General features: G+C 41.0%; 1 pseudogene; it reads left to right on the top strand.

The window, feature by feature from the left end:
- The window catches only part of LOC122754609, a 108,554-nt pseudogene extending 90,601 nt beyond the window's left edge, over positions 1-17,953 (top strand).
- The last annotated feature ends 5,630 nt before the right edge of the window (positions 17,954-23,583 follow it).

The raw sequence follows: 23,583 nt of genomic DNA, 5'->3' as shown, positions 1-23,583 counted from the left end.
AAAGCATGCTCCGGGGAGCTAGGTGGCACAGTGGATAAAGCACCGGCCCTGGATTCATGAGGACCTGAGTTCAAAGCCAGCCTCAGATACTTGACACTTACTAACTGTGTGACCCTGGGCAAGTCACTTAACCCTCATTGCCCCGCAAAAAATAAATAAATAAAAATAAAGCATGCTCAAGGGTCACAAGCACCATATTCTCTTTCCGAATTGTATTTCCCAAGGGACTTCATGTAGGTTCAGTAAGTAACAGTGTTTTTCCAGCATCATGGATTCTGGTTAAATGGATGTCAGTGATAGGACAAGGTTGGCATAATTGGTAGAGGGAAAGGAGAGGGAGAAAAGGTGGAAGAGGAAAAAGAAGAAGAGGGAGAGAGAGAAAGAAACCAAGAGGAGGAAGAGGTAAAGGACCTTTAGTAAGAAAATGAATGGCAAAAGAAGTGATCTAGTAGAGCCACTTTTTTTTCCAATTTTGTGAAACGTTTTTATTCAAAGTTTTGAGTTCCAAATTCTTTTCTTCCTTTCTACCTCCCCTTCCTACTTCCTGAGATAGTAAGCAATTGGATATAGGTTATATATGTACAATTCTGTAAAATATTTCCATATTAGTCATTTTTTTACAAGAAGACTTGAATAAAAGAAAAAAATGCAAGAAAGAAAGTGAAAAATACCATGCTTCAGTCTGTATTCAATCAATATCAGTTCTTTCTTTGGAGGCTGATAGTATGCTTCATCATTAGCGCTCTGGGATTGTTTTGATTATTGTATTGCTGAGAATAGCTAAATCATTTATATTTCTTCATCAAACAATATTGCTGTTACTGTGTACAATGTTCTCCTGGTTCTGTTCACTTCACTATGCATCAGTTCATGTAAGTTTTTCTAGGTTTTTCTGAAATTCATCCTGATTATCATTTCTCATAGCACAATGAAATTCCATTACAATCATGTACCATACCTTGTTTAGCCATTCCCTAATGGATGGACATCCCTTTGATTTCTAATTCTTAGCCACCGCAAAAAAAAAAAAAAGAGGGTGCTGTAAATATTTTTGTACAAATAGGTTCTTTTCCTTTTTTTTTTATGTCTTTGGGATATAAACCTAGCAGTGGTATTGCTGGATCAAAGGATATGCACAGTTCTACAGATCTTTGGGCACAGTTCCAAATAGAAGAGCCACTTTTTAACACCAATATTTCTAACTGACTCATGAAACTGGCTGTCTCCCTCTTCCATTGTATTATAGATGGGGTAATAAGAGGAGTAATGGTTGGGGAGTGAATACCCTGCTTCCAGTCCTCAGAGGCAAAGGGAATTAGCAGCCTTAGAAAATGGGTGATAATAGTACCTTTTTGTTGTGGTTTTTTAGTCACTCTTCCTGATACATTTTGAATTTTCTTGTCAAAGATACTAGAGTGGTTTGCCATTTCCTTCTCTAGTCCATTTGACAGATGAGAAAACTAAGGCAAACAGGGTTAAATGACTTCCCCAGGATCACACAACTAGTAAGTGTTTGAGGCCAGATTTGAACTTGGGTCTTTCTGATTCTAGGCCTGGCATGCTATCCACTGCTTCACCTTCCTTTGTATTCTATTTTAAGTAATGTCCTTTGTATTATTATAGTGTCATATGTTTATTCAGGGGAGATGCCTTTAAAATAGGGGTTTGTGAACCATGGCTTGTGATAAATAATTACCTTTTTTGAGATTCTTGGATCTAGAGATAACCAACAGGGCAGTGATATTAGAAGGAAGCCTGGGGGCAGCTAGGTGGTCCAGTGGATAAAGCACAAGCCCAGGATTCAGAAGGACCTGAGTTCAAATCTAGCCTCAGACACTTGACAGTTACTAGCTGTGTAACCCTGGGCAAGTCATTTAACCCTTACTACCCAGCAAAAAGAAAAAGAAAAAGAAAATAGCTTGAGGGCAGCTAGGTGGCACAGTGGATAAAGCACCTGCCCTGAATTCAGGAGGACCTGAGTTCAAATGCGGATTCAGACACTTGAAACTTACTAGCTGTGTGACCCTGGGCAAATCACCTAATCCTCATTGTGAAGAAGAAGAAGAAGAAGAAGGAGGAGGAGGAGGAGGAGGAGGAGGAGGAGGAGGAGGAGGAGGAGGAGGAGGAGGAGGAGGAGGAGGAGGAGGAGGAGGAGGAGGAGAAGGAGGAGGAGGAGGAGGAGAAGGAGGAGGAGGAGGAAGGAAGAAGGAAAAAGAAGGAGGAGGAAGAGGAAGAAGAAGGAGGAGGAGGAGGAAAAAGAAGAAGGAAGAAGGAGGAGGAAGAAGGAGGAGGAAGAAGAAGGAGGAGGAGGAGGAAGGAAGGAGGAGGAAGAAGAAGGAAGAAGAAGGAAGAGGAAGAAGAAGGAGGAGGAAGAAGAAGAAGGAAGAAGGAGGAGGAAGAAGGAGGAGGAAGAAGGAGAGGAAGAAGGAGGAGGAAGAAGGAGGAGGAGGAAGGAAGGAGGAGGAAGAAGAAGGAAGAAGAAGGAAGAGGAAGAAGAAGAAGAAGAAGAAGAAGAAGAAGAAGAAGAAGAAGAAGAAGAAGAAAGCCTGGGGCTTACCTAAAGCTGAGATCCTTGGAAGAGGGAAAAAGCAATTAACTACTTAGAAGATCATAAAAGGCTTTACTGGAAGGTGGCATCTGATCTTAGCTTTGAATGAATCTGGGGCATCTAAGAAGTGAGGAGGCAAAGGGGTGGGCATGCAGATAGGAGATGGACATGCTGGACTTCTATACCTATAAAACATGGGCCTTACAATCTAGTTGGGGAGCCAAGACATACACACATGGATTGAGCAACAATACCAAGCCATATATGACTAATTCTGAGCAGCAGCCTCACCCAAGAACCCAAAGCCAAAGGAAAGCTTTGGCTCTGCTAGCATTGGTGCCAAAAGAGCCAGTCAATTTAATTTTGTTTTTTTTGAAAATTACTCTATTTACTGAAGAAGGAAAAAATCAAGTCAGTTGTTGGATAACATGTAGATAATAACACTTTTTTTATTTGTTTAGTGTTTTCTACTTCCCAAAGTCGTTCATAGACATTTTATTTCACCCTCACAATGACTGGGAGATAAGCAGGTCAGGTCCTGTTATGAGCATTTTACAAATTCCAGCACCTGGCACAGTGAGACAAATACAGACCAAAAATACTGCCAGAGACAGTCATAGAACCAGTTGCCAGGATGCACCATGGAGGGAGTGGAGGTTGAAATTGATGGATACTTTCTGGATTTGTTTGTAACCCATGGCCCATTACCAAAGCTTTATGCCATACAGACTAGGTTCAGTCTTCTAAAGGCTTCTAGAAGCTTCTCTCTAAACCCTCATGCCCCCCGCCATGGTTTCACTTAGAAACTTCTGAGGGGATCATAGCTCTCTAAAGGCCCATAGCTCCCAAAGAAATACTCAAGTTAACATAATATCAAATACAGAATAAGTCTTATTTACCTGAGGCGGGGGTGGGGAGGTGGGGGAGGGGGGGAGGAAGAAACCTGAACCTATGATGTCAAGACAAATCCCTTTTGATTGATCCCACCTCCACCACATACCTATATAGTTTTCCAGATTTGTGATAATACTTTTGACTGGCATCCACACTGCAAGGAAAAGAAGTCAGTGTTGCTAGAGAGTCAAGCAGCACTCTTTTTATGAGGTTGGCACATATCAATGTATTTGGGACTATTACAGTTTAAACTGGCCAGCTAAACTAAAGAACAGACACACCTTGAGAAGCAAGAGAGATAAGCCCATTAGGTGTGGCTACTGCCTGAGTGGCACCAAGGGAACAGAGATAGCTCCAGAAACCAGAATTGCTCCTCACCGGACTTCTCCCAACCCACCCCCAATAAAGGACATTCTACCCTCAGGTGATCACTCCATCTACCATCTATAAAAGCTATGGCCTTTCTCCTATTCATGGAAATAGGTATCTCAGAGAATGTCTCTGCCATTTTTACTTCTCCCTTGGTTCCTCTTCTCTAGCGCCTAAATAAAAGATTATTTTATCCTAATTGGATTTGTGTGTGAGAGGGTATAATTCTTTTTTTTTTTTTTTTGCAGGGCAATGAGGGTTAAGTGACTTGCCCAGGGTCACATAGCTAGTAAGTGTCAAGTGTCTGAGGCTGGATTTGAACTCAGGTCCTCCTGAATCCAGGGCTGGTGCTTTATCCACTGCACCACCCAGCTGCCCCCACTATAATTCTTTAAAGAGGAATATCTAAGGACCCTCCCACTACCACCACCAATTTCCCTAGTGACAACTATCTTCTGTTGAGTCTTCATCTAATCAGGGACCTATATAGTCCTCCAAACCTATAGTACTAACTTTGGCACCATGCCTTCTCTCAAGAGGAAATAAACCTCAGTTTTGCTAGGGAGTCTAACCCTACAGGCAATATAACCCACAAAACCAGAAAAGAGCTAGGTCAAGGTTACTCCTTCCCAAAATGGTGCGATGTGATGCCAATTCTCTCCTTCCATGTTCCAGATTCCCCAACACCTGACCTTGATTTCTTTTCTCCTAGGGGGTTATTAGGGTCTCTGGAGGAACCACAGAGGTACCCAGCCCTCTCTAAAAGGAAGCAAGCTCACATTTGTAGATAGCCTCTCCCCTTTATTGCTCCAAAATAAGTCAAGTCTAATGTGTTACAATGAAGTGTCAAAACTTTTCATCAATAGGAACACAGGAAGGGTGCAATTTTCAAACCCTGCACAGTGTCTAACAGATGCCTTGTTTATTTAGGCTTCAAAGTAAATGACCTGTCCAAAGTCACACAGGTAGTTAGTGGGCAGAGTTAGAACTAGATTCCATTATCTCCTGACTCCATGCTTTCTAGGACATAATCCTGCTCTTCAAATCAAAATGTTGGGAAGGGAAGGGGGAGGGGGAAAAAGAACAATTAATTAACTTATAGTGGGTCTTCCAACCAAGTCTGAGGCATTGCAGGTGCTGTCGCATTCCTGGAAGAAGACATAATTCCTAATTGGTGAAGAGAATGCTCAAGTGACACTGGTATCTCTATAAGCAACAGAGTTAAAACTAGAACTTTTGGTAAGGAGAGACAGAAGTAGCTCCAGATAGTGTTCCCAAAGACTCATGGACAGGGAACATTCTAGGGAAATGAGAGAGAGAAATACTTGGATAGCTGTAGCTATGTAGGCTAAGTCAGCTCTTAAATATGTCCCTAATTTCCACCTCAACTCCTAAGAGATTTAGGAAGGAAAGAATTTCATTTAGATGAAATGAGGGTTTCTTTCTTGCTTTGAGCTGGGAACTTATCTCACTCCCAGCAGGAGAGCTCATTGACTCACATATTTCCTGGTATTTTCTAATCTGTACAAATTCTTCTCTTTCTGTTTACTGTTTATTTGCTATTAACAAAATGGGCTGGTCTTTTGTATACCTAGTATTTGATGGGAAGGAGTCAAGCTGGTTGGGTATAAGTCAAGGGCTACCCTCTCCTTTAAAATCATCTGTGAAAGTGGCTTTCCTTCTGAACCCCTAATATTATACCCTATAACATATTTGGGGGGCAGATAGATATAATTCTAGTCCATTGCCCCTCTTAAAGACTAAAACAAAAGAACACCCAGCTTGGTGGCACCCCTGAGGTCTATAAGCCCCTGGCAATACAGACTCTCTGAAGAGGAAGCCCAGATTCCAGAGCTAGATATCCATACCATCTAAAAGCCATATCTATCTAGACATATCAGCCATATTCTAAATGAAATTATATTTTAATTAATCTTTTTAATATATTGTGAAATCTCAGTGAAACAAAACAACAGTTATATCTACCATTAAAATATAAAGGAGAGGGCAGCTAGGTGGCGCAGTGGATAAAGCACCAGCCCTGGATTCAGGAGTTCCTGAGTTCAAATCCGGACTCAGACACTTGACACTTGCTAGCTGTGTGACCCTGGGCAAGTCACTTAATCCCCATTGCCCCGCAATATATATATATATATATATATATATATATATATATATATGTGTGTGTGTGTGTGTGTATGTATGTATGTATATATGTATGTGTGTATGTATATGTATATATGTATATGTGTGTGTATGTATATATGTGTGTATATATGTGTATATATATGTAATATAATAGATATTATATATAGGAAAGGGAGTTTGCAATGTTGAAACTTGCCATACAGTATGACAGGTTTGTGTCAAATCCCCATAGAACCCACAGGCAGGAATTTGGGGCCAAAAGAAGACATGTGGAGAGCAATAGACTCCTTGAAGGCATAGAATGCTCAAAAAATTGGCTGAAATCAATAAAAGGGCTCCTCATTGTGAGTAAAGTATTACTCAGGAGCTTGATGTACTGAGAAGCTAGCTGAGAATAAACGGAGAGAGGAGAAGGATAGAGCATGCAGAGAATGTCAGAAAATTCAAGAAATTACTTTAAAGAGCAGGACATTGTTTTAAATCTAAATATTGAACAAAAAGAGCATATTCTGGTTCAAATGTTAATTTAAAAACTGATTTTGCCAAAGAAATGGAAAGATTTAGAAGAGGGACACAACTAGAAAGGACAGAATTTATAGAGGCATAGATTTAGAATTGGAAGAATCTTTCTAGGCCATCTGGCCCAACACATTTATTTTATAGTTGAAGAAACTGAGACCCACAAAAATTAAATGACTTGATCAAGGTCACAGAGGTAGTAAGTTGCAGGATAGGGATCTGAATTCAGGTCTCCTGACTCCAAAGTTCATCACTCTTCACAGCATTATGCTGCTTCTTAGAATGCAAGTGAAGAGACCTAAGATAGATGAGAAGATTAGAACCCTTAATTGTCCTAATGATTTTCCTAAATAACTTCGAACTTCCTGACCTAGATGAACCCCAGGGTCCTGAAATGATTGTGCTGAGCTGTTATTGACTTCTAAAGATGATGAAGATAGATGCTCTAAGACCAGAGGCAAGGACGGGTCATCTGGACTTCAAAAAGGACAGAACAAGGATTCTTGATTCTATACACTGGTAAAGTGCCTTCCACTCCTTGTAAAATCTAAAGCAGATCACTGAAGGAACAGTTTGTGAGCACTGAACAAAAGAATCGGTAATCACTGAGAGCCAGCATGGATTTATTAACAATTATTCAGGGGGCAGCTAGGTGGCGCAGTGGATAGAGCACCGGCCCTGGATTCAGGAGGACCTGAGTTCAAATCTGGCCTCAGACACTTAACACTTACTAGCTGTGTGATCCTGGGCAAGTCACTTAAGTCCAATTGCCTCACACAAAAAAAAAAAATTTATTCAGAACATTACTATGTTAGACTAACTACATTCCCTTTTCAGCCCAATTCCCAGATCTAAAATAAATTAGATTTCTTGCCTTTAGAAAGGCAATGGACAAAATTCTTACTTGTGAATAAGATGGAGAGACTGGGACTGGATAGTAGTATAGTTACTTTGGTGCAGAATGGGTTGACAGACTAAATCCAAAGAATATTGATGGATGGACTGGTAGCTACCTGGAGAAGTGGCCCAAGGAGCTGTCTTTTTTTTTATCAACTCTTTGATCAGTGAAAATGATTTCTAAAATCACTCTACAATTCTGTGATCCCAACCCCTAAAGTAAAGCTCCCAAGCTATCACTTAAGTGAATTGAACCTGTAGTGAAGCCTCCCTAGTTAGTGCTACAAAGATCACCTAGTCTATCTATAATCATAACATATTTGTTGGTTTTCATTAGCGGATGAAAAACAGGAGGCCAGGGCAGCTAGGTGGATAGAGCACCAGCCCTAGAGTCAGGAGGACCTGAGTTCAAATCTGGCCTCAGACACTTAACACTTACTAGCTATGTGACCTTGGGCAAGTCACTTAACCCCAAATGCCTCACAAAAACAAAACAAAAAAAAAACAAAACCAGGAGGCCATCATTTGTCCACAGCTCCAGAAAACCACATATCTTCCAAGGAAATTTTGTTCAACCAAAGCACAGGACACCCACAGGTGGCGTTTCTAAACTGGTATTTCCATATGATGACCGTCCAGCTATAAACATGTAGCAGCCAGTGTTGTACTATGCACAGAGGGCATTTATTAAACAGAATATTTGTAATGATGAGGTTGACAATGAACATAGTGAATAAATTACTAGTGCCAAACTCGGAACCAGGATTTCAGTTAAAGAGCAGAACACTTTGAACTCCTAGGCTGTCTCCTTTCTTTCATATTCTTGAGGTCTAAGTGGGCCCCTGACCTTTGACACCAGCAGGAATCTCCTTTGTCTATGCATGAAGCTTTCTTTGAAGTCAATGGCAGCTTTCGTCATCAGGACAGATGTGGCTGCTAGGGTGGAGTGGAAAGCAGGAACCAGCCTCCAACTCGAAAAATACATTCCATTGTACAGACTGTTATGCTTATGTTGTTTCAATGTTAACATCTGAGGTAGCTATTCTTGTCTATGTTTACATGTCCCATTCATTGGAATCAGCCAGGCAGAATTTTATTAATATTATTGATGGTTGCCATAACAATAAGTGTGTGAAGATCATCCTGCAACGACATTGTGACAACTATTGGGCTGATCACAGTCTGTAAATTGCATCAAAAGGATGATCTCCAAGGGTGAAGGGAGATGGAATTAGACATGAGATTGCTATTTGCTTTGATCTTCTTGGGGGATTTATATAGTGACTGGTCCTGAACAACTTCCTACTAGGGGCTTTTCTCTGGGTGTGGTTTCAGGGCTGTCTGACCATTGGAGAAGAGCCCAAAGTGTCTTATTGGGTACTAAAATGAGACCAAGAGTAATGCACTAATTATGCTCACTCTTTTAATCCTTCCCATACCTCATTCTTTTCTTGACCTTTGGAATTTGTACAATTAGATGGATTGGGTAATAGACTGGAAATCAGTGGCCTAGTGCATTTATCATAGATTTAGTGGGCAACTTTTTTTTTTTTTTTTTTTTTTTTTAGTGAGGCAATTGGGGTTAAGTGACTTGCCCAGGGTCACACAACTGGTAAGTGTTAAGTGTCTGAGGCCGGATTTGAACTCAGATCCTCCTGACTCCAGGGCCAGTTCTCTATCCACTGTGCCACCAAGCTGCCCCTAGTGGGCAACTTTCAACCAATGAATCAATAGATATTTGCTGAGCATTTACTATGTACCCTACACTGTGTGACATGTGAATGGATAGTAAGTGTATGTTTAGAAAATTTAAGATGGGGGCAGCTAGGTGGCGCAGTGGATAAAGCACCAGCCCTAGATTCAGGAGGACCTGAGTTCAAATCTGACCTCAGACACTTGACACTTACTAGCTGCATGACCCTGGGCAAGTCACTTAACCCTCATTGCCCTTCAAAACAAACAAAAAAAAACAAATTAAAAAAATTTAAGACATGGTCCCCGACTTAGAAGAGCTTTTAATCTTGGTAGAGGTAATTGGGTGATTCTCTTTACCCAACTCAAATGAGACAAACTATAAAAACACAAACCTTAAAGTACTGTATAAATGCTAGCAATTATCATCATCATCATTTTAAAAGAGGAATAAATTTGTGTTTCCCTTTACTATTCCTATCCTAGTTCACATAGGAAAGATAGACAAAAAGGAGAAATAAGAAAAGGCAGATGCCTATCTCTTATAGAATACAAGGCCATAAGAGGTAAGGACTTTATCCCCTCAACTACTTTTTATTCAGCCAATGACAGCCTTGGGGTTCTAAATTGTACTTTAAAGGGAGTCAATTGGACCTCTAAAGATACTCAGGGTAAAGCTTATACTCCAAAAGAACCTGGCACAATAAACATTTAGCTACCACTCCATTCTCTCTTTCAATTCACAGATGTATCATTATAATGAATGGAATGCTATTTGTGAAGTCTGTGAGTGATCACTTTAGAGAAAGGTGCTCTGTAAACATGAGAGATTGCTTAACCATGATGAAAATGACACCCGATTGAAACATTTCATTAAATTTATTCCTCTAAAAAGGGAAAAATGGACAGGAGGGGCAGCCTATCTGAGACACATAGAGAATTAGCACAGATCAGACAGAACTTACATCTTTGCCAAGTGGTTATGATCAAAAGACATGAACAGCTTTAAAAAAAATGCATACTATTAAAAAAACCTTAAGAAAGATTGCTCCACATCACAAATGACAAGAGAAACACATGCCAAAATAACTGAAATTTTACCTTATACTAGAATATTGGCAAAGATGACAAAAGATAAAAATTGTCAATGTTCAAGGCCTACAAAATGTCAGGCACACTAATACACTATTGGTGGAACTGTGAATTGGTCCAACTATGCTGGAAAACAGATTTGAATTATGGTGGAGTTTTTTTAATTAATAAAAACTCTGTCCTCTTTGTCCCAGAGACTATACTCCTAGGGATATGCCCCCAAAGACATCATCAATGGAAAGAATACGAGAGAGAGAGAGAGAGAGAGAGAGAGAGAGAGAGAGAGAGAGAGAGAGAGAGAGAGAGATCTATAGGCTTCAGCTCTTTTGTGATAGTGAGGAGCTAGTAACAAAAAAAAAAAGATATCTGTTGATTAGGGCATGGGTAAACAAATTGTGATCCATGAATATAATGGAAAATTATTGTGTCATAAAACACCACGAATATAACAAATTCATAGCAGCATGGGATTACTTACATGAACTGATGTAGAACAAAGTAAGCAGACCCCCCAAAACAATCTACACTTAACAATGAAAATAGAAATCACCAAAAAGCTAAAATTGAATACTGCATACTTACAATGACCAAACTTAACTCTGGAGAAGAGTTAAGAAAATGCACCTCCCTCCCCACTTCTCAGAAGCAGGAACTATGGGTATTTAATAGTGTATACACTCTCAGACTTTACTGATTTTTTTTTTTTTGCCTTTGAGAACTGCTTCTTCTCCCTGAGTCTGTCTCTATCTCTGTCTTTGTGTCTGTATCTGTGTCTCTCTGTCTGTCTGTCTGTCTCTGTCTTTCTCTGTCCCTCTCTTTGTCTTTCTCCCTTTAATCTTTGGTGCAAGGATTGGCCCTTGGATAAGAAAGGAAGGACATAACTATTTGTACATAAAGGTGATGTAAAAATTTTTTTTAAATCAATAAAACAAAAATTTTTAAAGGTACCATTCCCCCTAATCTTTTTTTTTTTTTTTGCAGGGCAATGAGGGCTAAGTGACTTGCCCAGGGTCACACAGCTAGTAAGTGTCAAGTGTCTGAGGCTGGCTCCGAACTCAGGTCCTTCTGAATCCAGGGCCAGTGCTTTATCCACTGCGCCACCTAGCCGCCCCCCCCCCTAATCTTTTACTAAGGTTTTAACTCATAATTAAGGTGTTAATTTTTTTAAAAGGGGATTTTTTTTTTTTGCATTTTAATAGGTACTACAAAAGCCAAAAAAACCTAGATTAGTAGAGTGGCAGGAAATGTGGAGGATATTTGAGGACTTGGAAGACCTGTTCAGTGCTCTTTCAAATCATGCCATATAGGCAGATGCCTATTCAGCCTACTTAGGAAGATTGACTAGAAGTCTGAAAAGTCCCTTTCAGATGTCAGTCAGCCAATTAATAAACATTTATTAAGCACCCACTGCATGCTAATCACAGTGCAATAAAATGCATCACTTCTAGACCATCCTCTCATTAGCAGATGAATGCATTTCAGAAACTTTCTTCAAAGCAGGTTTGGTTGGCTTTTTTTCTCTGAAGAGAATATAAGGGTACAGAGTGCTATAGGTGAGTGGGAAAACAGAAAAAAAAAATGAGGAATTTAAGGGCCCCTACTTCATTATTTTACCTGAAACTGACCCAGGAAATCTATTCCAGGGAGTTTCCCCTTGCCTCGGTTTAAGCAAAATGTGAGTAAAGCCCAATGTTCTGAGAACTAAACTAAATAAGTCTTTAAGCTTGTCAGATTCTTCCCTCGGGGCTTGCAAATACTCTTTGGCTCAAGGAAGCTAACTTACATTAGCTGACTTTTATGGGAGCTTTCCAGTTTACTTTAATCCATTATCCCATTTCAGCCACCGGACAATCCTCTGAGGCAGGTACCACAGTTGTTGTTATCCCCATTTTACATGTAAGAAAACTAAGGCTGGAGAAATTAAATGACTTTCCTTGGGTCATTTGGCTAGTACATGTCACAGCAAGATAGGTCCTAAATCCAACACCACTCTCCCCTACAGGGTAACAAATCTTCTCTCTGCCTCAACCCGTTAATAAAATGCCCTTAAAGACCAGCCAGCCTCCCTTCTCTTGACATATATCAGTCAGTCAGTCAACTAGCATCTATTATTGTACTTACTATGTGCCAGGCTCTGTGCTAAGTTCTGGGCATACAAAGAAAGGCAAAGACAGTTCATGCCTTCCAGGAGCTTACAGTCTAATGATAGAGATATGTACAAATATACATATGTAAGGCTTGGGGAAATTCCAGGGAACAGGAAACACCGCCTGTGGATTTCCTTGTCCGTAAAATTACAGAATTGGACTCCCATAGGAGAGAGGGGAAACTAATCTAGGAACCAGTTTCCTAGAGTCCTTTGAGTAGGAAAAAAGGAAGGAGGGTGGGGTGTGTTAGTACTGCCCTTTGCACTTGTCAGCTTCCTTGAGGTCTGGATAATTACAACAGTAGCCTTCAAGGACTAGCCCCTAAGAAGCCACACAGAAGGAAAGCCCTGGAGCTAGAGTGACAGATGGCCAAATTTCTCTTGGGGTACGAGCACCCTCTGGTGGTTTATTTTCATATTGTGGATAAGTAGTGGATCGGAGTCTATAGATTTCATCCAGAGCATCCTCTTGCCACCAGGATGGACCAAACAATAAACCATCTAGAATGATGAATGTCCCAAAATACTTGTCTGGAGTCCTTTCCAGAGTTCCTCCCATTCAAACATTTTACTCTACTTTGTTCTTTCCTGTATCTTCTCCCACCTTTTCATCAAATCCACTCCACTCTCACACATGGTTGGATTCAAATAATCGATTTTTATTTGTTGTTGTCATTCCAGTTTTGTCCGACTCTTTTTAACCCCATTTGGGGTTTTATTGACAAAGATAATGTTTTATAATTTCTTTCTCCAGCTCATTTTACAGATGAGGAAACTGAGGCAACAGGGTTAAATGATTTGCCCAGGGTCATGACAGCTAGGAAGTGTCTGAAGCCAGATTTGAACTCAGTAAGACCCTGACTCCAAGCCCAGTGCTTTATCTACTGCACCACCTAGCTGCCTAGATTTTTACTGGTATATACGTATTGTAGCAATCTTAAGTATGTCTTAAGTACCCACTTACTGGCCTGTATCCAATCTTCCAAGTCAATATCCTTCACTGGCTCCTCATTGGCTACAATTTTAACTCAAAATTTCAGGTTTTCTATTATCTGGCTCCAATTTAGCTAACTGGAGACCATTGGGATTACCCCAATTTGTTTCATCTTCTACTATTCTCCTTCAGTCATAATAATAACTGGGATTTCTATAGCACTTTAAGATTAGCAAAGCACTTGATATCATTACTCTTTTGTTTTGTTTGTGTTTTTTCGGTGCAATGAGGGGTAAGTGACTTGCCCAGGGTCACACAGCTAGTGAGTGTCAAGTGTCTGAAGCCAGATTTGAACCCAGGTCCTCCTGAATCCAGGACTGGTGCTTCATCCACTGTGCCACCCAGCTGCCCGATATCATTACTCTTATAACTTTCTAAACTAGATACTTCTAGGTATTGTTATCCACATATTATAAATGAGGAAATTGATATTCCTAAAGGTTACGTGATTTGGCCCTGGTCGCACAGCTAGTTTAAAACTTAGGATTCACATCCAGATCTAACCTTGATTGTTTTCCACCTCCCCAATCTCCCTGTGCTCAAGGCAAGCTGGATATAACTGCTATTCCCTGAATACATTGTTCACTTTGTTTCTTTTCCCTGGAATAGTCTCCATTTCTTGCCTTCCTCTCCCTCTCCCTTGGGAAGAAAAATTAACCAAACCCATGAGTTTCAGATAAGGAACTTCCAGTGTACCAATTACTTAGGGATTGAGAATTTAAAATGACTTCTCCAAGGTATTCCAGAGGTAGGATTTTTTTTTTTTTGGTGAGGCAATTGGGGTTAAGTGACTTGCCCAGGGTCACACAGCCAGCAAGTGTTAAGTGTCTGAGGCCGCATTTGAACTCAGGTCCTCCTGACTCCAGGACCGGTGCTCTATACACTGTGCCATCTAGCTGCCCCCTAGAGGTAGGATTTTAACCCAGTTTTCTCTGTCTCTCTGTGTGTCTGTCTCTATCTGTCTCTCTGTCTCTCTTTTTCCTCCTATCCCAATATTTACCTATCAAAATTCTGCCCATCCTGAGACCCATCTCAAATGCTTCTTCTATGAAGACTCCTTTTAACAAGTAGCTTTTCTTTTCTGTGCTCTCAAAGTATTTTGCTTCAATTTCCCTTATAATATTTATCAGATTCTATCTTGGACTATATTTGTGTTTATGTCCTAATAGACCGCAAGTTCATTGTGGGTAGTGATGTTCATCTTCATATCTTCCACAGTACCTTATTCAGAGGAGCCTGATGAAGGTTTGTGGAACTGAACTGGATTGAAATGATGCCCTATCAATTCATTTTTATAATGATTTTTAGAGCCTCCCCTTTCTCTCTATTCCTACGCAAGCTTCATAGTCCATTCTCTCTCCCCTTCCCAACTGTGTTATCAAATAGCCCCTCAGCTCATCTCACCACTTCCAATCTCAACCCTTTCCATTCCATCATTGATCACCTGCTAGATTAAACACTAAAAGGCATTTTCTTCATGCCACTTCCTTGCTCAGAAACTGACAGCAGCCCCACAAAAAGGAGAAGGCAATTGACAGCCTACATGCTGAAAGTGTCATGAGATATGATTTTGAGTGGTAAAACCAGAATTGGATTCATTAAAAACACTGTAAACCAGGTGACCTTTTCTTTCATATCCTCCTACCTCCTCTCTCAGTGCTCTTTTTCTCCTTTCTGCCATCCCAACTGCATAGACTCCCAAATATTGCCATCAGACCTGCACCCTAAGGTGCCACCTATCCACCCTATATACCTTTAATACTACTGGATACTTCCATCTGCCCTGCAGCTGAACCCTCCTTTATGTGGATCTCTCCAAATTAAAATGTGAGATCCTTGAAAGTAGCAGCTGGTTCTCATATTTGTATCTTTAGTAGTTGCCATGGAGTAAGCACTTAATGCTTTTTCATTCATTCATTCATTCATTCATTCATTCATTCATTCATTCATTCTATTCTGCCTCCAATCTTGCTCTCAATTATCTTTGAACTAAGCCCTGTCAAAATGTTAGAGGAAATTTCAGCTTTGACTCCTCCCAGAAATATCCCAATTTTCAAGGAGTCACAAACTCAGAATAGCTCAAGCAGCTAGCAGGAGAAGTCGGCAGAAAGATCTGAGTTTAAATCTGACCCTCAGACACTTATCACTCGTGTGAACCTGAGCAAGTCACTTAACCTCTCTTTGTTTCAGTTTCCTCAAGTATAAAATGAGGCTAATAAAAGTACCTACCTCCCAAGGTTGTTGTAAGGATCAAAAGATAATATTTGTAAAGTGCTTGCACAGTTCCTGTCATATAGTAAACCCTATGTAAATACTAGCTATTTTTGCTTTGTTATTGACAGGGCTGATATTTTTGAGGAAGGGGCCACCTCCTCCACTAACTTGATAAGCCAGATGATAAAATCAGATGAGAAGAGCTCACCTGGAAATACTGCATACCCTACTTTCCATTCACTCTTCTGAGGGGATCCTGAGGCTTAGAGGATCGTGATTGAATGAATGAATGAATGAATGAATGAATGAATGAATGAAGCATTTATTAAGTGCCTACTTTTTGCTATGTTCTTGGAATACAAATAGACAGTCCTGGCTCTCAAGAGACTCACATTCTAATGGTGGATGACATGTATGGAAGGTTTCAGCTGCAAGTAAAGGTCCCATGGTCCTTAGGGTAAAGGATTGAAGCAGATGGCAATGAAGTGCCTCTTCTTGAATGTAATTTCCACCAATAAGGCCATATCAATTTTAGATGATGATGTCAAGGACTTTGGTGATAAGAACTTTCTTTCTTGGCTCTTCAGTAGCTCTAGCACCTGCAGAAGTAGTTGCCAGGCTGCATCTCTATAGCAATTGCTTCCCAGGATGAAGACTGTGGACACTGGCCTGAAAGTCTTGGTATTTCCCAGGGTTCTTGGGTTCAGAGTCCCAGAGCTGTCTCCATCAGAGCCTGATGGGATATGGGGGTCAAGGTGGCGGTGCTGACTCGACTTGCCTGATACACACTGCCTCCATTTTCTCTCTCAGGATGTCCCTCGGCTTTGGCTAGGCTGAACTTCCTTTTCTGTAAGAGTCAGTTGGCTGGTAGTTGGTGGAGACTGGGGATGGCTGACCCTTTCTCCAGAGGCTTTACTTCTCTCAATGATCACTGTGACAGATGGGTTGGAAACAGGCCAGCCCAGAGGATCTAAGAAAAGCAATCCCCCAGAGAGACCTGACCCTGTTTTTGTCAATTGGCTCTACCAGCCACCATGCCTTTGGAGAGGAAGACCACAGAAGTCACTGCTGCCATATTCTGAAAAAGACTTAACTACCTAACGCTGCAATGGAAAGAAAATTCGACTTGGGCTATGAAGTCTGGGCTCAAGCCCTGTGTCAGCCACTAACAACTACGATCTTTGGCAAGTCCTATGATTTTTCTGAGCCTCAATTCACTAATCTGTAAAATGAGAGTACTAAACTAAATTATTTCTGGGGTCCATACCCATTTGGGATTCTGTGAATAAATGAGACTGGCACATCACATCATCACCATCATTGCAAGTATTTATCCAGCACTTTAAGCTTTGCAAAGTGCTTTACACATTTGTTCCTCACAATGATCCCATAAGGTAAATACAATTACTAGTCCCATTTTACAGATGAGGAATTGAGGTGGAAAAGAGGTTAAATGACTTGCCCAAGGTCACAATGCTAGGGCAGGAAGGATTCAAACTCAGCACTCCATCTACTGTTCCCCCAAGTGGAAAGTTAGATCAGATAACCTCCTAAGGTCTCTCCAATTCCATCAAGATTCTAAGATGTTTTGATGTTTCAGGAGTCTATGAATGTGAAGAAAGGGGTGTGTTATACTGCTTAACATGGACAGTTCTAAATGTTCCCTGCATTCAAGAAGATACACAGCTTCCGGTTTTCCACCATAGCAAAAAGATCAAGGTGAAAAGGAAAACCCCATGTGGGAACTGCACATCCGAAAGCTATGCCTCAACATCTCTGTTGGGGAGAGTGGGGATCACCTGACCCGGGTTGCCAAAGTGTTGGAGCAGCTAACAGGCCAAACCCTGGTGTTTTCCAAAGCTCGCTATATTGTCAGATCTTTTGCAATCAGGAGAAACAAGAAGACCACAGTTCACTGTACAGTCCACGGACGAAAGATGAAGAGATTCTGGAGAAAGGGCTAAAGGTGTGAGAATATGAATTAAGGAAAAATAACTTCTCAGACACGGGCAACTTTGGTTGTTTTTTTTTTTTTGGTTTTTGTTTTTTGGGTTTTTTTTTTTTTAGTGAGGCAATTGGGGTTAAGTGACTTGCCCAGGGTCACACAGCTAGTAAGTGTTAAGTGTCTGAGGCCGGATTTGAACTCAGGTACTCCTGACTCCAGGGCTGGTGCTCTATCCACTGTGCCATCTAGCTGCCCCCGGACACGGGCAACTTTGGCTTTGGGATCCAAGAGCATATCGACCTGGGGATTAAATACAACCCAAGAACTGGCAGCTGCGGCTTGGACTTCTATGTGGTGTTGGGCAAGCCTGGTTTCAGCATTGCAGACAACAAGCAGAGGACAGGTTGCATCAGAGCCAAACACAGAACTGGCAAAGTGGAAGACATGTGCTGGTTCCAGCAGAAGTACGATGGCATCATCCTTCCTGGCCAATAGAGTCCTGTTTTCTATAAAAGAGCAATAAAATGATCCCCGAAGTGTTAAAAAAAAAAAAAGATACACAGGATCCTGGTATTAATCTAGACCTAGATTCCTTGCATTTTACCATATATGGAATTGGGGAATGACCTGTGTCTGCATGTGTACACTGAAGTAACTAGCATTAGATAGGAACCAGGAATGCTGAGTTTACAAGCAGCTTAAGAAAACTAACCTTTGAATAAATATCAAATTATCTTTTCAGGCACCTTTAAACACACCAAACCTGGGAATAATTGTAATAATATTTAATGTTATTATCACACTACAAATTTCAAAGTACTTTGTGTTCGAAAATGTACCTTTTGGGGCAGCTAGGTGGCACAGTGGATAAAGCACTGGCCCTGGATTCAGGAGGACCTGAATTCAAATTTGGTCTCAGATACTTGACATTTGCTTAGCTGTGTGACCCTGGGTAAGTCACTTAACCTTCATTGCCCTGTGAAAGAAAGAAAGAAAGAAAGAAAGAAAGAAAGAAAGAAAGAAAGAAAGAAAGAAAGAAAGAAAGAAAGGAAGGAAGGAAGGAAGGAAGGAAGGAAGGAAGGAAGGAAGGAAGGAAGGAAGGAAGGAAGGAAGGAAGGAAGGAAGGAAGGAAGGAAGGAAGGAAGGAAGGAAGGAAGGAAGGAAGGAAAATGTACCTTTTTATTGTACTTTCTTGAACACAAAATGCACCAGTCTCTACTTTGGGGGGTGTATGTTGGGGGGGGGGTGCAGAATATTGGCATCAGTCATCCCAAATTACGGTGAAATAAGAGCTAAGAATTCTGGGCTGGGTACCATAGCTGTGACCAGAAAATCACAGGGGTGATTATCTCCATTTTAGTTCTGGTCTATACTTAGCCTCCCCTGATTTCAGTTGTGGAGAAGGCACCAAAATAATCAGCATTTTGAACTAATTCAAATGTGTCCAAAGCAGACTCAACCAGCACAAATCATGATCTTAAAGTAATTCTCTGTGGGACCAAAAAAAAAGACAAAGACAAAGACAAAGAGAACCTCATTATTGGCATATGGCCCTTGCATTCAGAATAGGATCAGGTTAAAATCCTAATAATAATATGACTGTGTGCTTAATGTAATCCCTTTGCAGTTTAATCCCCTTTGCTAAAAAGCATAACTAACTACTCCATATCACTTCCATCAAGGAAGTTGAAAATTTTATTTTTTTTCACTATGTTGCAGAAGAAGAAACTGAAGCTGAGAGTTTTCAGCATTTTGAAGTTGAAAGGGACCTTAGATGTCATCTAATCCAATCTTTTCATTTTACAAAGCAGGAAACTGACACTCAGAGAGCCTAGTTAGTGACTAATAATAGCTAATAATTGACAAAAATCATAATTTAAACCCTACTCGTCTGAGTCTAAATCCAGTGATCTTTCCACCATTTTGAAATTAAGTAAATTGATCATACTTCCAATCCAGAGAGACACAGAGAGAAAGAGACAGAGACAGAAACATATACACAGAGACACAGAGAGAAACAGAGACAAAGACATGGAGAGAAAGACAGAGAGACAGAGAGGGAAATGTTACAGAAGAGAATGATATTTCAATGTATGGTTTCCAGGGCTAGAATGAGGCTTCAGGATGAAGATCAAGGACAAGGTAGAGAAAGTCTAGTATGCAGCCTAAAGAGCATAGATAAAACCAAAGTTGCTTCACAACTTTTGGCCACTTGGGGTCCTGATTATAGAGGGATGGGACTGTCCAGAGGAACCAGAACTCACTAGCTTTGGGGGCCCCACTACTATAAGCTGCTGCCACATCCCTCTGCTTCAAGATTCCTCAAGAAAAATAGGAGTCAAGTACAGTAAGTAGTGTGTACCAGACACTACAGGGTAACCTATATGACTTTATAGTCTCTCCTAGTACAGTGGAAAGAGTGCTGGACCTGGAGTCGGGAAGACTTGAGTTCAAATCCAGCCTCAGCTACTAGATGTGTGACCCTAGGCAAGTCATTTAAACCTCTGTCTAACTCAGTTTTCTCAAGTAGAAAATGGAGATAATAATAGTACCTATTTCCCAGAGTTGTTGTGGGGATAAAATGAAACAATATTTGCAAAAAGTACTTAGCACAATGCCTGGCACTTAATAAATGTTTGTGATCATCTCCCCCCCACTGTGTCACACACACACACACACACACACACATATTGGGGGTGACACTACTTATGCACATATCTATTCTACATGGATTGAGGTATTGAGGGCAACTCCTGCTCTCTCCACTTTAAGTTGCCATTATTAGTATGACTTTAGAGTGGTGTGTGAAGTGTACCCACTATACACTTTAAAGTTTAATTTGTATTATTAACATATTCTCCCCTCACTTTCTTAAGTCTAGAGAAACAACCAAACAATAAATCAAAATCTGATTTGTAACATTTGCTGGTTTCCAAGATATAAATGCTTACACTGAGAATTAACAGTCAGCTCTCCTGAGCTAGTTGAAGCTGGCTCCAGCACACCTCTGGATTCAGGTCAACAGAAAGAAGGGAGGAAAGCGTTTTAAGAAGGCAAACTACCCTGAGCAAAGCCCTAGAGACAAAATTATAGAAAGTACATGTTTACACAGGACAGTGACTAAATGAAGAGACCTGTATGAAGGAGAGTAGGTGATAAGTACAAATTTTATCATGATAAAATAAGAGAGAAAATAAAGGAGTGGAAGTATTCTGTTGAAATGTGCTCTTCATATTTTCCTCACAAACTAAAAAGTGAGAAGCAAGGAAAAAAATACTTTGAGGGCTCAAGAAGTACTGTTATCAAGTGGTATAAATTGCATTTCAAGTTATCATAATCCTTCCCAACACCTCCTCAGGTCTGATGCTTCTATACTCCCTAATTGCAACATTCCTATTTCCTAGTAAAAGGCTAATTAGGTTTGTCAACATCATTCTAGAATATTCAGGTTTTCTATTTCTACTTTAGAAAAAGAAAAAAATGCATTAAATTGCTTGTTAAAATGAAGTGTTACTAGGGGAAAACCAAATCTATTGTAATGAGTTTCTGAGCTTTCTTTTGTTTTACTGTACTCTACTTTTAAGAATAATTTCATTTCAATCTGTAGCCAAACTTTGATTTTAAGAGTTTTGATCCAGGCTAACTCAGAGGGATGTTTATTAGTCCTATTCACACTATTTCCTCTCCCTTGAAAGAAATCAATTGACTTGTATTTCTTTACCTCTCTTGGATCTTCCTCTCTCTCTTGTTCTCTCTGTCTCTGTCTGTCTCTCTGTCTCTGTCTCTCTGTCTGTCTCTCTCTCTCTCTCTCTGTGTCTCTCTCTGTGTCTGTCTGTCTGTCTCTCTCCATCTCTCTATCCTGTCTGTCTGTCTTCCAGAATCTAGTTCTCTGTGTTTGGTGCTCTCTCTCTGTCTGTGTGTCTCTGTCTCTCTGTCTCTCTCTCTCTCTCTCTCTACCTCTCTACCTCCCTCCCTCCCTCCCCCTGCCTCCCTCTCCCTCTTCCTCTCCTTTCCCCTCTTCCCCGTGTGTGAGACTATGGCATACAAGTTGTATAAATAATTCTCTCTACTTGGTTCAAAACTGAAAGGCCACAGGATCATGTGACAAGCAGGGCAGCCCTAGAAGAGCTTTTGACATCTTTCTGCTACTTTCTTGTCTTGTTTTAGGTGCTCATTATCTAGCTCTTCAGGCTACAATGAAGGAAAGATTAGTGTGGGGTGGAGGTGAGGGGTGAACAGAAATGTTCCTATTAGCACTGCTCCAAAAAAAAATTGAGGGGCTAAATTAGCTCCCCATCCCAGCCAGCAACATCGCAACCTTTTTACCTAGTAGCTAATAGAATATTGAACTGGCTCTATTTAACTTTTTAGGGGGAGGTAGAAGAGAGAGGGGGAGGTTCAGAAAGAGAGTGGGGAAGAGGAGGAGAGGGTGGGAGGGAGGGAAGGAAGGAAGGAAGGAAGGAAGGGAGGGAGGGAGGGGGAAGAAGAGATCAAAGAATAGCTTCAAAAACTGAAAGTTAAAAAAAAAATTTTAAAGAAAATTGAGGTGTATATAATAAAGAGCCCCAAGTTTTTTTAAAGAAGGAATACATATCAGGAATTTGTAAGCACACAGGCTTTAGAGGAGTCCTAGTTTAAATATAAACATGGAAATCTATTGAAATGACTCCAATAAACTTATGACTAATTTTAAGTAATAACCCTACAGATATATGTGACCTGGGCTTCTCTGGGCATGTCTAGTTCTCCTAACATGGAGATGCCATTGAGGGGCCTTTTGAGCATACTCAGGTTGCCTAAAATGGAGCCTGCTGCATCCCTGCCCATATGGGCAGGGGTAGCCTCCTTTGATTGGCGACCTGTGTCTTTGAAACTGGAAAGACTGAGCCGGTGATTTTTTTTTTCTGCCTTTTCTGCTGTGTTCCTTTCAGCAGCTCTAAGCTTCTACACAGAGAAGATGGCAGTCCCAGTTCATTCATAATGAGGACATCATGAATTGAATCAGTAAGAGGGGTAGGACTTATCTTCCCCTGGTCCCTCTCTTTTTACCCAGGCTCCAAGAAATGAGCCTGGGGGGGGGGGCATTTATTTCTGTTCTGCATTGTTTGCCATTCTCAGTTTCAGGTGCCAGAAGTGATCACCATGGAAGGTCAAGAGCTTGAGCCATGGAGATCTTGAAGCTAGGATTGCAGGTGGGGTGGGGCTCCAGCCAGGCATGGAAGCCCTGAGAAGTCAGGGTACCTGGGATTCCAGCTAGGGTTTGGGGACTTGGAACTGGGATTGTGCTCTATAGGAACCAAGCTGAACCATGAACCTAGTCCCCTTCAACTCCCCAGAAACTGAGGTGAAGCAGAAAGGGAGGGGGATCATACTGTAATGATTGGAATGATGCCACCTGCTGGAGAGTTACTGTAGCAAAGCTCCACCATGAGGAGAAGGTGTCTGAGGGTAAGTCATGCAGCTTTCCTTGGCGTCAGGGAGTGACGTTTGCTTGTGGGTACTGTCAATCAAGGATACCAGCCAATCAACTTGAGGAGCCTCTCATTTCTGGGAGGAGGACACGAAGTAGGAAGCCGATGCTGGCAGAGGACTTACTTGCCCTTGGGTTGGAGACATCGGGCTTGGTGGCAGGACTTCAAGTGGGAGGTTTAGGAAGGCTAGGATTTCCATGCTATAAGAAATCTGTTCTCGATCTTTCTCTTTCTTTACTATCTTATATCTTTTAATAAACCCTTAAAAAACCTAAACTCATTTATCAGTGATTTTAGCCATTTTCCCCCCAAAACTGGGGGGACAAATTAGAACCCACATTTAGAATTTTAAAATACACAATACCTCCCACATGTTAGGAGATAAGTTGGTATATTTGTGCATATACCTTTTTTTTTTTTTGCAAGGCAATGGGGATTAAGTGACTTGCCCAGGGTCACACAGCTAGTAAGTATTAAGTGTTTGAGGCCCGATTTGAACTCAGGTACTCCTGACTCCAGGACGGGTGTTCTATCCACTGCGCCACCTAGCTGCCCCCTGCATATACCTTTTGATGCAAATATTTCTGTGTAAAACTAATCTGTCAGAGGGGCAGCTAGGTGGCTCAGTGGATAAAGCACTGGACCTGGATTCAG

Source organism: Dromiciops gliroides, chromosome 4 (genome assembly GCF_019393635.1).
Source record: "Dromiciops gliroides isolate mDroGli1 chromosome 4, mDroGli1.pri, whole genome shotgun sequence".
NCBI classification, from domain to species: Eukaryota; Metazoa; Chordata; class Mammalia; order Microbiotheria; family Microbiotheriidae; genus Dromiciops; species Dromiciops gliroides.
Note: the sequence above shows the minus strand (reverse complement) of the source record. Positions and strands in the feature narration are given on the sequence as shown.